Genomic DNA, 14,985 nt, shown 5'->3' with positions numbered 1-14,985 from the left:
GACGAGGACGTGGCGGAAGGTGAGGGGAGCCCCTGCGCGCTGAGCCCTCCGGGCGGCCGCGGGGCAGCGCCGCAGCATCCCCGGCCGTGCCGGGAGGTGTGTGCCATGACTAAGCGAGCTCCCACCCGTAGAGCATCACAGAGCAGTCACGGTGCCTTCCTCCGGGTCTTTAGTGTGAATCCCTGAATCCCTGGGTAGTTGGGGTTGGAGGGATCTCTAGGATCACCCAGCCCAAGCCCTGCCCAGGCAGGGCCACCTGCAGCAGGGACACAGGAACGTGGCCAGCAGGGTTTGCAATGGCTCTGCAGAGGGAGACCCCAGCCCCTCCCTGGGCAGCTGCTCCAGGGCTCTGCCCCTCCAGGGAAAGAAGTTCTTCCCCATGTTGGGTGGAACTCGCTGTGGTTCAGCTCCTGGCCAGTGCTCCTTGTCCTGGCACCGGCCTCTGACAGCCCTGGGCAGATTTGTAGGCGTTGATGGGGTCCCCTCTCAGCCTTCCCTGCTCCAGCCTGGCCAGGCCCAGCTCCCACAGTCTCTGCTCATCTCAGAGATGCTCCATCCCAAAATGACCTCTGTGGCCTCTGCTGGACCCTCTCCAGGAGCTCCTTGACTTTCCTGTGCTGAGGAGCCCAGAACTGGGCACAGTTCTGAGCTTAGGATAACTGTCTACAGTTCTGGGCTTAGGATAAAAGGTAACAACAGTGATATGATACAGGGAGAGGAAAAAAAGAAACACCAGTGGAGTCTGTCAGGCTTGTCAAGTTTCGCTCTGACGCACAGAGAGTGCAGCTCTGTCATTTGTGCTGCATTGAAAAGTGCAGTTTAAAGGGTTCCTGCAGCTGTGGAGAGATTTGATTCCCACTAGTTAACGTTTGGGAGCTATAAATAGGGATATTAAGCAGGGAAAAAGGGCACACCTTCACATTTCTCTGAAACTTTCCAGGCGCTTCATGTTTTGGACAGGGTAGAAAACAAAAAATGTTTTAACTGGGAAAAGTGTTTTCTGTGGAGTGCAGAACCTGGGTGGAGTTTTGCTTGACTCTGATGAGAAAGTTCTTTTTTTGCCCCTAAATTTTCTATGTTCTAACTGCCCAGGCTGGCAGCGCTCCTTTCTAAAGTGTGAATTAACTTGCCAGGGCCGTGTGTGCTCAGCTTGGGTTTGGGATTTTATTTGTGTTACTGGATGCAGTAAATATTTTTCCTTGCTGCCTGCTACGGGGAAGTTGTGCTGACAGTGTTTTCATTTTCATGCCACTTGTTTGGCATTCCATTTAAAATAATGGCCATTGGAGGGATAGACTGGAAACTGCTCAAGAAACTGGACTCACTCAGTTGTTTTCTTCCTTCCCTCTGTATGTTTGTAGCTTGCTCTGAAGTTCCCAGAAGTCTTGTAGAAATGTACTTAAGTAGCTTGTATGTTTTTTAAATGGTTCTTTTTTCTCGGACCTGTCTCCTGTGTGACTAAAAGTCAGTTCTCCATGAGTATAGGATATATTCCTGGGGACATCTAGCTCCTGGGGGCATCTTGCTTCCCAGGTAACTCCTCAGCAGCCTGGATTTGCACAGAGCAGGAAAGCTCCAGGAATTATTCAGCACCTGGTTTTGCAAAACTACCACTAAAGTTTCATTTTCCTGTGGGAATACTAGAACTATTTACAGGCTTTGTGACTTCTTGATTTTTTGTTTTGATTTGTGGCCTTTCCCTTCCTCTTACATTTTGCCTTGAAATTGGAATTAAATATAAAAAATACACTATTTATTTGCTAATAAGTGCCCAAATTTAATTTCCTAGTAAGAGTACAAATCCATGGCTAGATTTTGGGCTTCAGTTAGAGGCATACTTACTGATTACCATCTTTTAAATGCTCTCTTACCAAACTGCACTTCTAAACCTGCTTGATGGACAACTGTTGCCTTGAAATAGCCTTCAAATTGCACATAAATTTTTGTGACGGTGAAAACTTGCTACTGCTGTCAATCTTTGGTCTATTTTGTGAAAAATCAGCTCTCTAGAGGAGGAGGACACCATGAAGTTGCTGTCCAACCTATTCCGTGCAAAGTGTTTTGCTGGATTTTCTTAGAGGTTTATTCAGGAGTTGAAACTGCTCAGCCAGGCAACTTAACCAGAACATACTTTCTTTTGCAATGCAGTTCTAACATGCATTTTATACTCCATAGTTTCTCAGGTGTCTGGCTTCATCACAAACACTGGGGCAAGTGGCTGTGTCAGAGTGGCAGCTGGATTTTCCTAACTGGGGCATTAATACAGAAGATCACTGTCTCCTCTTTGTCTTGTCCGTGCCTTGCCTTTCCTCGGTGACTAATCCCTGACCTCTGTTCAGGCTCTGTGTCAGAAAAGAGAAGGGCACTGTTCAGGCTGACCATTTCTGAAAGACCAGGATAATCCATCACTTACTGAATATGGATTTTGTAAAGCGTTGGATATGACTTTTCTAGAACAGAAAAGTTTAGTTGGATTCAGGGAAGAGTACTGGAGGATTAAACAGAGATTGAGTGAAAGATTTAATATTTGGGATGGCAACAATCACAGTTTGAAAACAAAGCTAATTAAAGATTGTGTTGTAATTTTGCTGTTATTGTCAACCATGTGACTCCAGAACTTGCACTGATTGCCCATGGAACTTGTAATTCTTGGGCTGCTTTTTTTGTAGAAGGACCTTTCTAAATAGAGAATACAAATGCTGCCAGAGACTTTATCACTTCCATGATTTTTGTGTTGAATTTGTTTTGCATGTTCAAAATTGTCCATTTTGGGAGGTTCCTTTTTTTTGGGCAAGTAAAATGTAAATATTTTTATTAAATAATGTACAGATATGCCCAGATTCCCGTGTGCCAGATGTTCTGCATCTAATCCATGACCACTTGTGGGTGCAGTGCTGTATCTCCAGTTAATGATCCAAGAAATAAATTAATAAATTTCTTTTTTTTTTTTTTTTTTTAATTCTCTAGATAGTGACTGGTATTGATTGACTGTCCTGCCAAACTGGGACATCCCTTGTTACCATCACTTCAGCCAATTCTCCTTCTGCTTTTGCTGCCTGTTAGGGGCTGGGTCAGACACCTCAGCAGTTAGCCAGGAAGCAGAACACAAGGAGCAAAGACAACCACCATCTGATAAAAATATATTAGTCTGTAATCCTGAGTGCAGCTACAAGTGATTTAGAAATGTTCTTTAGAAATTGTTGTTATAAATCAGTGGTTTAAAACATTCTCATGTGTGGTTCAGGAATTCACTTTGGCTATTCTGTTCTTAAAGGAAATTCAGGCATGGTTTTGTGCTTTGAAACAAACTCTTGCAGTAGAGGTGCAGCTCTGTGATGTCTGGTTCAGTTGCATGAAGGGAGGTGCGGAATTGCTTGCAAGGTTTAATATTGTCTTTTTTTCGGTAAGAACTGGAAGGCAGGGGACTAGTGACTACAGAGCCATGTGCTGTGTGCTGTCACCCTAAGTCACTGGTCATGCCTGGAGGTGACACTTGTGCTGCACAGGGGCAGAAGGTGGGCTGTAAGCTGGCTTTGGGCTGGGATTTTCCTTGAAAGCCAGTGCTTCAGCACGAGCAGGACCTCAGGTGCCTCTTTGCCCTCCCTGAAGCCTTAGGGTTACCCAGAGCAGCTGTGGCTGCCCCTGGATCCCTGGAAGTGTCCAGGGCCAGGCTGGAGCAGCCTGGGGCAGGGGAAGGTGTCCCTGCCATGGCAGGGGTGGCCCCGGCTGGGCTTTGGGGTCCCTTCCAACCCAAACCAGGCTGGGGTTCCATCATTATATTTTGATGAAATATGAAGCTTTGGTAAGATATAGCTTGTGAATGGTGAAGAGTTTGAATAAGCAGTGAATATCAATTGCAGAGTTGTAAGTGGGAATGCACAACAAAGCAATTTGGGTAGTGGGAATACAGGACTTAGTGCAAGTCTTCCTGTGTGAGCCGCTGGATTTGTCCCTGCAGACGGGCAGGCTGCATGCAGAGGGGAAAGCCTAATGAAAAATGACAAAACCCACTTTTTTTAAAGGATGAGAAGGTGTGAAAGCTTCAGCTGAAAGAAAAAAATTATTTTCTTATCATGTTAAGACTTTTATGAACTCCTGATAGAAGTACACCCAAAACCATCACAATGAGCTACTTAGAAAAAACTAACAATAGCATGAATTAATTAAATGCATTTCTAGTAGGAGAAGGCTTACTGGAATTAGTCTTCCAAAGGTTAAAAAATAATACCGAGGCAGTAGATTTGCACAAAGAGTACTGGATTATGTCACGAATCTGAGAAACAGCCTCCAGAATTTCTCATGGCTCGTAGGGAAGGCAGGGCAAGCTCTGCAGGCAGGAAAGGAGCACATCTGTGTAACTGAGCTCTGGCTTTGCTGCTCCTTTTCGTGCCATGCTGGTCTGGCTTTCCCTGCACTGACACAGTCAGCTCTGTGCACCCCAAAGTCAGAAGACAGCTTTTTTGGGATGGCATTCAGAGACTGGATTCCCAGTGTCAGGTCTCGGTCTGGTTCCGTTGATAGAAAACACAGATTGGGCTGCATGAGGGGATGGCACTCACGTCTGCCATGAGCTCTGGGGTGCTGTGCCACCCCTGGGGGTGCTGGCAGCCCCTGGAGCAGGGTGCTGCTGCTGCTGGCTGGCTGGCTGGCTGTCCATGCTATGCTCCCAGCGGAGCAGCCTGCGCGCTCCTCCAGGAGCCAGGTGGCTCAGCTCCAGGCATCCAGGACACCCAGGAGCTGGCAGGCTTTCCCACACAGCTCCAAACAAGATGTTTGGAGTCTGCCATGGCCTGTCAGCAGCAGCACTGACCTCAAAGAGCTTCTGCTTCCCGGCTGCCTGATGCCCTGCTCTTGCTTTACCATAAATCTGTTCAAGAATTTCAATTAGTCCCAAAAGCAGAGTTATTTTGGACTAAGTTGAGCACTGCCAGGTGCCTAAAGGCAATTCAAGCCAATTTCACAAGTGAGTTGAGTATTAGGGCATAAAAAATAGTTAGTCCTTACAAATACTTCAGGTTGGCAGTGTTTAGTGGTGGAAGCTGAGGGAAGTTTGGTCCGAGCAAACTATACCCCTTCGGCTTATTCTCCTGATTTCGGGTACACCTCACTCCTGTGGTAACTCTTCAAAGAAATCCTGCAAGTGGAAATGTACAAATTGGGTACATAAGGAGGCATATTCTGAAAAACAGGTGATCTAAGTAACTTGGATGTGTATGTATGTTGTCAGGTGGTTATTGGCAGCTGTAAAGTTTGGCTCATTCTTCAGTACGATTGTGATTTCTATCAGCTGTTAGGAAACAGCACTTCAGGAGCACTGACAGCAGGAGCAGTTGGTCCCTCCCCACTGCAGGGTGGCCCTCTCTGTTCCACTGGCTGTCCTGGCAGCTGTAGGGGACAGCCCTCCTTCACCTGAAAGCAAGTCAGTGACATGGGCAGGGAGGAGGGAGAGGCTGAGGGGCAGAAGTGGGTGCTGGAGTCAGAGTCGTGCAGTGGCTGCAATGGCAGCACTGCCTGCCTGCTGGGCACCAGGAGGGTGGAGCAGGGTGCTGCCAGCAGCCATCCCAGCTGGAGAGCTGGCTGACTTCACACCCTGCTTCCCTCTGCCCGCCCCAGAGCCTTCAGTGCAGCTGCGTATCCACGGGAGTGCTTGGGAAGTGCAGTTACTGCAGATCAGTGACAAGCAGTTCTGAGGCCCTGTGCGTCTGGAATTTGTTAAGCTCCAATAGGATTTTGGTTTTTAAACATTTTTTATATGATTTGCTCTTTAGCAGGTGCTGGTCTAAATTGCTTCATTTTCTTTGATAATCTCTTCCCTCTAAAGGGGCTCTTTTTTTTTTTGACTGATCTTATTTGCTCCTATTATATTTTTTATTTGAGGAGTCTTCCCTGAGTTGCTCTGAAGCGATGGCTCCTTGCTGTTCTCACTGCCCGTGTTTGTCACCTGTGGCCCCTCAGAATGGTCTGTTGTCCCTGTCTGCTGCAAAGAGAGTTGTGTTCCTTCTGATGTCATGTCACACAGTTCAGCACAGCATTCCAGGGGGATCCCAGTGTCTGCTCTCTGAGTTGATGTAGGAGCACATAACCTGTGCTGATCCCTTCTGCACTCGGCTTGCTTCCCATCCTCTGTGGGAGACCACACAGTGCCTCCCACGGCTTTGTCCAGCCACAGGATAACTCCAGCTTTGTAGGATAGCAGTGTTGGAGGGAGAGGTGTGTCACCTCTGAGCCTGATCACAGTCACAGAAATATTCCCTCTGCTCAGCTCCCACTGGCAGTGGGAGCTCCCCTGACAGTCCATGCCAACCATCTGCCTGCAGGCCGGTCCAGGCATTTCCTCTCAAAGCAAGAGCCTCTGCAGAGGTTTCCCTGGGCCTTACAGAAGTTCCTGCTTTGGTCTCAGGATGGGCCATGGGAAATGGGGCTGTGCATTCAGACTCCTCTCCGGGGAGCAGGACAGGAGCCAGGTTTGCAGGCAGGCATTGGTCAGGCTGTGTGCTGAGGTGGTATATTGTCCATTACATACTTGGAAAATTCTAGGTTAAAATGCCCTGGAAGCTGAACAGCCTCCTTTTTAGGTGCTGTTAGACAGCTGTGAGCGTTTGGTTCCTTTTCACTACATGTCTGAGGGGTGGGTTTGTGACAGAAGGCTCTGAGCAGCTCAGGAGGATAAGAGGCACTGGTGCTGACCATGTCTCATTAGTTTTGGTCCTGAGTGTGAGCTGCAGCTGCAATTTCCTTCTCTCCTGGGTGAGCCATCAGGTAATGTCATGTTTTCAGGTTTGGGTTTTAACCAGAGCAGCAATGCACAGGCAGCTTAGAGAGGAAAAGTTCACAGGAGCTAATTTTAGGCACCTGATGTAGATGTTGTGGATCTCTTTGCATTCTCCATTACCTCAGCTGAGAGCCCGGGCGTTGATACCGGTGTCAGAAATACCCAGGATGAATCCTGGGGGGATTAAGTTAGTTTGCAGGTATAAGCTTGCTGTCATCTCCAAATCCTAACAAAAGCTGGTCTCTGCCACCCCGGCTCCCTTCACTCCCAGCAGAGGCTCTGGAGGCTGTAAACTTCCCAGAATTCTGGCAGGAGTTGTTTGTAGGGAGGTTTGCACTCAGCAGAGATGGTGAAAGGCTCAGAGCGCTCAAACTGAGCTTTGTCACATCTGTCAGGGCTTACAGGGCTGTCCTGAGGCAGGCAGTGGGCTCCACCACATTACTGCAGAGCTGGATTTGTGGCCTCTCATGTGTTGGGGTGGTGTTTCCTACCCATGGAAGTGATCAATGCTCTTAAATTTGGGAGTACAGAATCACAGTGTAGTTGCCAGCAATCCTTTTAATACACAGCTGTGAAAACAGCTCCAAGTTTCTCCTCTGGATGCAGTGTAAACAAGTTGGAATTCATTTCCAGAAGTGAGGCTAAACATGAATTTTTCTTGTCTGGAAAGAAATATTGCCAACCTTGTATGTTACTGTGAAGTCCCAGGGATTGCTGCCCTCCCTCCCTGGTTACAGGAGGAGGATTTGCATGGGTGCAGAGCAAGTCCCAGCCCCACAGGGACAGAACTGGAGGGACAGCTGGACAAACCTCTGTTTCTAAAAAAAACAGTACCTGAGAAGAGCCTTGGGGTGCTGTCCATGAGCAAATATCACGCTGGTTTGGCTTTGCTCACCCTTCCCCACATTCCATTGGGAGTTACTCTGCTGGCATGGAGAAGAGGATGAAAGTAATGCAGGGGGATAAGACTGGTCCTTGTATACCTGAGAAGTAGTTATGGCATCTAATAAAAAATCCTAGAAATCCCAGAGTTAATGCAGTGATGAAGAGCCTGCAGAAGTTTGCTTTGTTCCTTCCTAAAAGTTTTAAGGTGACTTGGAAGTGATGAGCAAATGTAGGTGGGTGAAGTGTTGAGCAGAACAGGAATGGTTTGGAATTCATTCTGTGCTTTACTTGGAGTCTTGGAATATTTTTTTTTATTTCACCTGCTTTGAGATGTTCGAGTGCTGAGGATAGTGGGTGGAATGATTTGGGGGATTGATCTGCTTCAATTAAACGTGCCTATAGGGAAAACTTTATAATTCATACATTTATGGATAAAACAAGTACAGGACTATTAAAGCAGGTATTTGCTCATATTCCAAATTTTGTAACTTAGAAAATATTTGAAGGAAGCTTCTCTATTTTTGTCCTGCTGTGCCCCCCCAGTTCCCTGTTCCCTAGAGCATGTTGGTGACAGACTGTTTCAGTGCATCTTCTTTCCCCTCCTCTCCCTGCATTTCTTGTTTCAAGCCATGGAATTTGGGTAATGTCTGTGTTTTGCTGCATTTCCACCCAGGATTCTGTTTGTCTGGGGAGCACTGCTAGGGAATAATGGCTGTGTCAGCAGCTGGTTTGGGCATTTTTTGGAAACAAAAATGATACGCAGATTATTTTGAGCAAATAATTGTGTGAATACTCCAGTAGAAAATAGGAGAAGCTAATAATAACTTCTTATTTTTCTAAAATAAAACAGAAAAGTAGCTTTTGTGACTTTGAAAGGATTGTATGTGCTCAGGAGGCATTTATTCCTGCTGTTCTTCCTGAGTCTGCAAGGGTAAAAGGGATCCTTGCTAGAAGGACTTGCAGGTGGGGGTGGTAGTGGAATATTAGTTTTGCTACTAATAAACTGCCATAACTCAAGGTATTCTTCCTATCTGAGTACTGAAAATGTCAGAGAATTCTCAGTGAAGTCACTTCACTGATTGCTTACCTTCTCAGTTTGTTTCTTTTTCCTTGGTTTCCTGCTTCTCCAGGGTGTCTTCTAAAATCCCTGTGTATAATTAATAATAACTGATAATTGACTAGTAATTCCCTTTAAAGAAAGGTGACTATAAAACTGGATGTGTCCAAAAGCTGGTTAGTAATGTGATTTTGAAGGCTGGCATAAATCTGGCATATAATGTATAGAAAGATTATATTTACTCATTTATTTAGTTGTTCTAAATATTTTTAATCCAGAAGGTAAATCATTATCTCTCCATACTAGGAAAAAACTTTTAAGGGCATCATTGATAAAAGATGAAAAATGAATTTTTGTTGAGAAAACTGGTTAGTGTTTCTAATCTCCTTCCTCGTGAGAGTGGGGCATTATTGAAAGGAATTTCAAAGATAGCACATCAAGATCAATACAGGAAAGGAGTTTCCAGGGAGTCTCCAATTGCACACTCTGGAACTAATTGATATGATACACTTCAAACCTCAGAATTTTGCTATCTGCATCATAAATGCAATATTTGATGTGAGCAGGAGCAGTGTTTGCTGAGTGCTTTGTCAGGTTTGTTACCATCTGCCTCAGCCCCAGGACAGACATTTCCAGCTCCTTATCTCACCTCCCCTTGGCTGGGGTTGTTCAGTGGCAATTATTTCTTTATTGCCACTTCCCAGAGGGGCTGGGGCTGCTCTGGGGGATAAGCACTGGTCTCTCTCCAGCCCCAGGGCACTGCAGGTCCTGAGGGCTTTTCCTTTGCTCTCCTGCTTCCATGTGTCCTCGCTGATGCTTCTGCAGGAAGCTGGTTCAGGAAGCTCAGCTGAAGAATTTTGTTTCTATTTTGCCCCTTTGGCTAAGCAGAGCTGCCTTTTCCAGGCCCCTGAAGTTGCAAACTCCCTGAGTGCTTGGCTTGGGGAAGGCAGGTGTGCCAAAGCCCCATCTGGCTCAGGGCGCGCTGCAGGTGGGAGCAGGATGCACACCCTGGGGTGAGATCCCTGGGGGAGGCTCAGGGCAGGGATAATCCCATGGACACTGCAGTGTTACTGCCCAGGGGCAGCACACACACCTTGGGGAGCTCAGGGCAGGGATGTCCCCCTGGATGCTGCCCAGGGGCAGCACACACACCTTGGTTCCTAAGCCAGTGTGCCTCTGGTGACTAAAGGCCTGCACTGAGGAATGAGTAAGTGTTTTAGCTTGTCAGTAAAAGTGTGTCAGGCTTTGAAACATGGCTGCATTTGGGCATGTAAATGAAGAATTTTGTCATTGCATTAATACAAGTTGTAATGCTTTTTTTGTACTCAAGTCTTGGAACTCCTTGATTTGCTTTCCACATTACAGTGCTGGTTTATTTCTGTTCTCTTTACAGCTGATATAATTTCAACAGTTGAATTTAATTACACTGGTGATCTTCTTGCAACAGGAGACAAAGGTGGCAGAGTGGTTATATTTCAAAGGGAACAAGAGGTCAGTGACTCAAAAAACAAAAGTGTTGTTACTACACTGTTCTTGTGTTGTACAGTCTCACTTCATCTGTTTATGCCCTGATACTTAAAATGAGAGTTTTCTCAGGAAACCCCAAGTTAGACAAGTTTCTAAGTATCTGCCCTGTGCTGTACTTGGTAAGTTGGTTTTGTGATGGTTCCCCTCCCTCCTTCCAAAAAAAAAGTCCCAAAATCCAAGTGAGCTCTTTATATGTACCTGGTGTCCTCAGTGTCGCTTTGCAGAATTTGGACTTTCTCCTGAATTTTTCCACTGGGTCAGGCTGACCTGAGATAAATCACAATGCTTTGGGAGAGAATGTAAAAGAAGTTCAGGAAATAAGCTGCAAGAACTACAGGATCAGGTAGTTAAAAATTGTTTGAGGATTTAAAACCAATGGAAACAGCCACTTCTCCAGAAACACTTGAGCATTTCCCATCAGGAGGGTGGGAGCACTGTCCCTCTTGCACTTCCACAGCTCCTGTGTGACAGTGCTGTAATGTTCCTGTGTGTTCATCCTGAGCTGGGATATCCCGAGCAGCAGTGGGGATGGGAAACGTCCACCAAGTGCTGAAAAGTAATTGTCATGTCTGGGAGGAATCTGGGATTGTGTTCTCTAAAAAGTCAATAGTCCACATGGCAGTTCTCACCAAAGTGTCTGCATATTCTGTCCTTTGAGGAGTTGAAGGGAATTTGAGGGTTTGAACATTCTCCTGGGTCAGAAATACCAGAATTGATAATGGAATTTTAATTCAGCTTGTCTGTACATGAATATTACAGATCCTCAGGTGCTGTGGGATTTCTCCAGCAGAACCCCTCTGTTCTCCTTGTGGGGCTCAGATGATGCTCTGTTAATGAACGCCTGGCCAGTGTTTTGCATTTCTGCTCACTGTGCTGCTGGTCCCAGCCTGTCCACAGGTGCCTGTCTGGTTGTTCTGGGAGGCTCTGGAGCAGTGAGGTGCCAGCGCTGCTGAAACGTTACCTGCCTGCACCCACAGGGCTCGGGGCTCATTCATCATTTACTGGGGTGGCCAGAGGCCTAACTAAGGCCCAGAGATAAGGGCAGAGGTGCCTCGGGCACATCCTGAACTTCTCAGGATCTTGGACTTGCCTGATGTGGAGGGGGACTATTATGGGTTGGCTCTCAGTTGTTCTGTAAGGCAAAACCTGCCTGTCATAGCGCTTCCTCGGAGAGGGGAAAAACAAACCCCAGGTCAGACTGTTCACACAGGAGTATTCAGCTGTCTCCTTGGGAACACGTGGAAACTGAGGGAAGAGTTGGGAATGAGGGACGTTTCTTTTGTCATGTGCAAAACTTCAGGAAAGAATCTAAAATCAGTGTATAATGCTGGAACCTTAAAATAATAAACATATTTTTTACCCAGTTTGTATTTAAGATTCGGTTCGCTAGGTCAGTGACAGCTTAGGGTGGCTATACAGTTCCCCAGACACTTGGGATTTGGGAAGGCACCCTGGAGTGCTCTGCATCATGCCCTGGGCTCATAGGACTTGACTTCACTTGCAAGCAGCAATCACTCCAGCCAAACGTGTGAGTAGAGAGGGAAAGCACCGGTGCCAAGGCAGCTCACCCTGAGTGCAGGAAACTTCTGGATGGGGTCACGTGAGAGGAACCTGCTCAAAATTCTTACAAGTCAATGACATGTAGGGAGTAAAATCATGTAAAGTCTGAGAGTTCAGTGAGAGTGTAGAAACTCCACAGCCATGAGACACTGCAGGGCAAACTGCACCCCTGGGGCTGTTCTGCACCACACACAAACCACTGACACCAACTTACTCAAAAAGCCTGATAACAAGTTGCCTCAAATCTGATAATGCAAATCTGAGGAACCTTGGGACTTTGCTCTCTGTTCCTTGCTCCCACACCCACCACATGAGAATAGCAAAGCCTGAAGGGTGCACAGATATTTATACATAAACCTACACTTCTGAAGAGGAAGGACTCTGTGCACTGTATTGATGCTAAACTGGGTACAATACCACAGACTGAAGATTCAAAATTCAAGAGCTGTTTTAAAAGCTGACGTTCTGATTGACAGTTTCTAGGGGTTCTTTTGTGTGGGCCATTTCTTAGGGACCCGGTGCCACCAGCCTCAAGAAAGAAATGCTGTTTTTCTTACAGACTAAAAGCCGTCCTCTCTCTCGGGGAGAATACAATGTTTACAGTACCTTCCAGAGTCATGAGCCTGAGTTTGACTACTTGAAAAGTCTAGAAATTGAGGAAAAAATTAATAAAATTAGGTGGTTACCACAACAGAATGCTGCTCACTTCCTGCTGTCCACAAATGGTAAGGGCCCTTTATTTTGTACAAAGAACTTTGTCTTTGGAATGTTGTCTCACCTGTCATACACTTGGGGTTTTTTTCTGACATATTTTGGAGTTGTTTTAATGTCTTCTCTAATTACATGCAAAATATGTCTTGATTGTAATGTTGGCTATGTGAATATTGGGTCTGTTTAGTTTTGGTGTATCATGGAGCATCTGTAAATGAAATTGTAGAACTGGGTACATGGGTTAGTGGGAACAGTTAGACTCATGTCTTAAAGGTATTTTCCAACCTAAACTATTCTGTGAAAAAAACTTGCTCTTATTATCAGAGGAGTACATTATTTTAACGGTTTAAATCACTTTGTGAGGTCATGGTGAAATTCTAAAAGCAGGAGTGACTTCTGTCTGCTGGTCTGTGCAATGAAAATAATTTCCTCTGATAGAAGTCTTAATAAAGCATTCTTTAAACGGTGTCATCCGAAATGCTCTGCAGAAGTTTGGGGAGGAGAGGTTTGGCTCCAGTTAGCCAAGGCTCTCACCACTGGGTGAGACAAGTGTGCACTCACTGCCTGCACTTGGAGCACTTCTCTGGTAACACCTGGCAGGTGCATTCCTTTGGAAACCCTGGGGCAAATCCTGATCTCTGCCTTTGCCTGGCTCTGAGCAGGTGCCTGGGACAAACCTGGTTTCCTTTTGGACCATTAGTATGAGGGCTTCATGTGTTTGTTGGGTTTGGTCCCTAGCAGTGGTCTCCTAATGTAATTCAGCAAATCATCCAGGCTTAGTGGAGAAGTTGGGTAATTGGTGTGTGAAACTCTCCCCAGGCAGTGGCGTTTGGGTGAGTGGGAGGCACAGGGCCTTACTGCTCAGGCACAGATTGGGATCTTATTCAAACTGCACCTCACCTTCTGGGTAAAGAACTCAGTCAGGGTCCTTCTGCTGCAGGCAGGGGAAACGCAGACAGGTCACTCGTGTCCACTCTGCTGAGTCCATATTTACTGATTTGATTTTGTATTCAATCTGTTCTCAAGCATGTGAATTTTCTGGTTTTAGATAAAACTATTAAACTATGGAAAATAAGTGAAAGGGATAAACGAGCCGAAGGTTATAATTTAAAAGATGAAGATGGAAGACTTAGGGAGCCTTGCCGAGTCACAGAACTACGGGTACGTCTCTGCTCTTTGACTTTGTGTATCTCTCTGCATGCTCTTCTCTGTCTTTGTGCTACCAAACTGAAATGTGCAAGTCAAAAATTGTGTTTGTGTCAGGCTCATTGAAACCTTCAGAAAAAAATGGAGACACTTCATATTATTCTTGTATATAAAAACTATTTTTAAAAGTTCCTCTGGGAAGCTTGAGGAAAACTTTCATCATTATGATACTGTATTTCTAAGAGGATGACTCAAAAATTGGAACAGGGTATTCTGTGGCTGGATGAAGGTGTGTTTGTTAGAGCAAGTTCCAGGCATTTGTGTAACCTTAATGTGCACTGGAATAGTCTTGGACATGCTGTAGTGGTAGGGTTAGTTCTCCAAACTTGGGATCATTTGGAGCTGGAGCCCAAGAAATGAAAGGTGGGTTGGGGTTTTTCCTGGGGTTTCACGTTGTTCCACCATCAGCAGGAGCAGAACTGAGGCTCTCGATGCTCTCAAAGCCCCCCTCCATGGTAGAGACTTCAGCTGGAGGCATTTCTTGGGGTTTGTCTTGCTTTTGCCAAAGCTGAACATTGAACAGGAGCTTTGGGTGTACAAAATGCGTTGGGAAAGGATCTCCACTGCCTCAGTGTGTGCAAGCCAGGGTTGGATTGAGTGTTCCATGAGAGCAGCTACATCCCTTAGGATCCAGTGGTAGAAGGAGGTCCTAGTGGAGTGTTGGGTTCTGCAGCCTTGCCCTGCTGGAGCAGGCAGCAGCTGGGGCTCTGGAGGGGCACTTTGGGCTCCTTAAGGCACTGTCCTGCGCGGGGGGAGCAGCAGCAGCAGGAACCTCTGCTGTCAGTCCCCTGCACTTGCTGCCTGGGAGAAGGGCTGATGGATGAACCACATCTGAACAAGAGCTGGCTGGAGGAAAAATCTTACCTGGAGGTACCTTCATGTGTTAAAATGCTCGGGGTTTGGAGAGCCAGAGTGTGCAGAGCTCTGGGGCTCTCTTGGCAGGTTTTGTTACAGAAACACAGTGCCCATGTTCATGGGTACGTGGCCATGGAGGGGAAGCAGTGCTTTACACAGAGACCATGGCATTTCCAAATCCCATTCCTGATCTTTCCCATTAGTGCACCTGTGCTGTCGCAGCCAGGCTGGGAGCACTCTGCTGAGATAGGACAGTGGCCTGATAAAAAGTAATGGATTAATTGTAGTCGTTAGTTGGTGTAAACAGGCTGGGAGATACAAACCAGGAAGGCAGGTAGGCAGCTCTGGGCTGCATCAGTCCTTGTTCCAGGAACACAGGTTACCTTAGGCCCCCCTGAGCTCAGCTGGCTGT

General features: G+C 46.3%; 1 protein-coding gene across 1 annotated transcript in view; it reads left to right on the top strand.

Moving 5' to 3' along the window:
* The first annotated feature begins 6 nt into the window (after positions 1 to 6).
* Positions 7 to 14,985, top strand: part of PPP2R2D (protein phosphatase 2 regulatory subunit Bdelta) — a 23,336-nt gene continuing 8,357 nt past the window's right edge. The window contains exons 1-4 of the mRNA XM_014310271.2: positions 7 to 19; positions 10,108 to 10,205; positions 12,361 to 12,526; positions 13,561 to 13,673. The gene's annotated coding sequence lies outside the window, so the exon portion shown is untranslated. The remainder of the gene's footprint in view (positions 20 to 10,107; positions 10,206 to 12,360; positions 12,527 to 13,560; positions 13,674 to 14,985) is intronic.

Source organism: Geospiza fortis, unplaced genomic scaffold (genome assembly GCF_000277835.1).
Source record: "Geospiza fortis unplaced genomic scaffold, GeoFor_1.0 scaffold298, whole genome shotgun sequence".
NCBI lineage: Eukaryota > Metazoa > Chordata > Aves > Passeriformes > Thraupidae > Geospiza > Geospiza fortis.
Note: the sequence above shows the minus strand (reverse complement) of the source record. Positions and strands in the feature narration are given on the sequence as shown.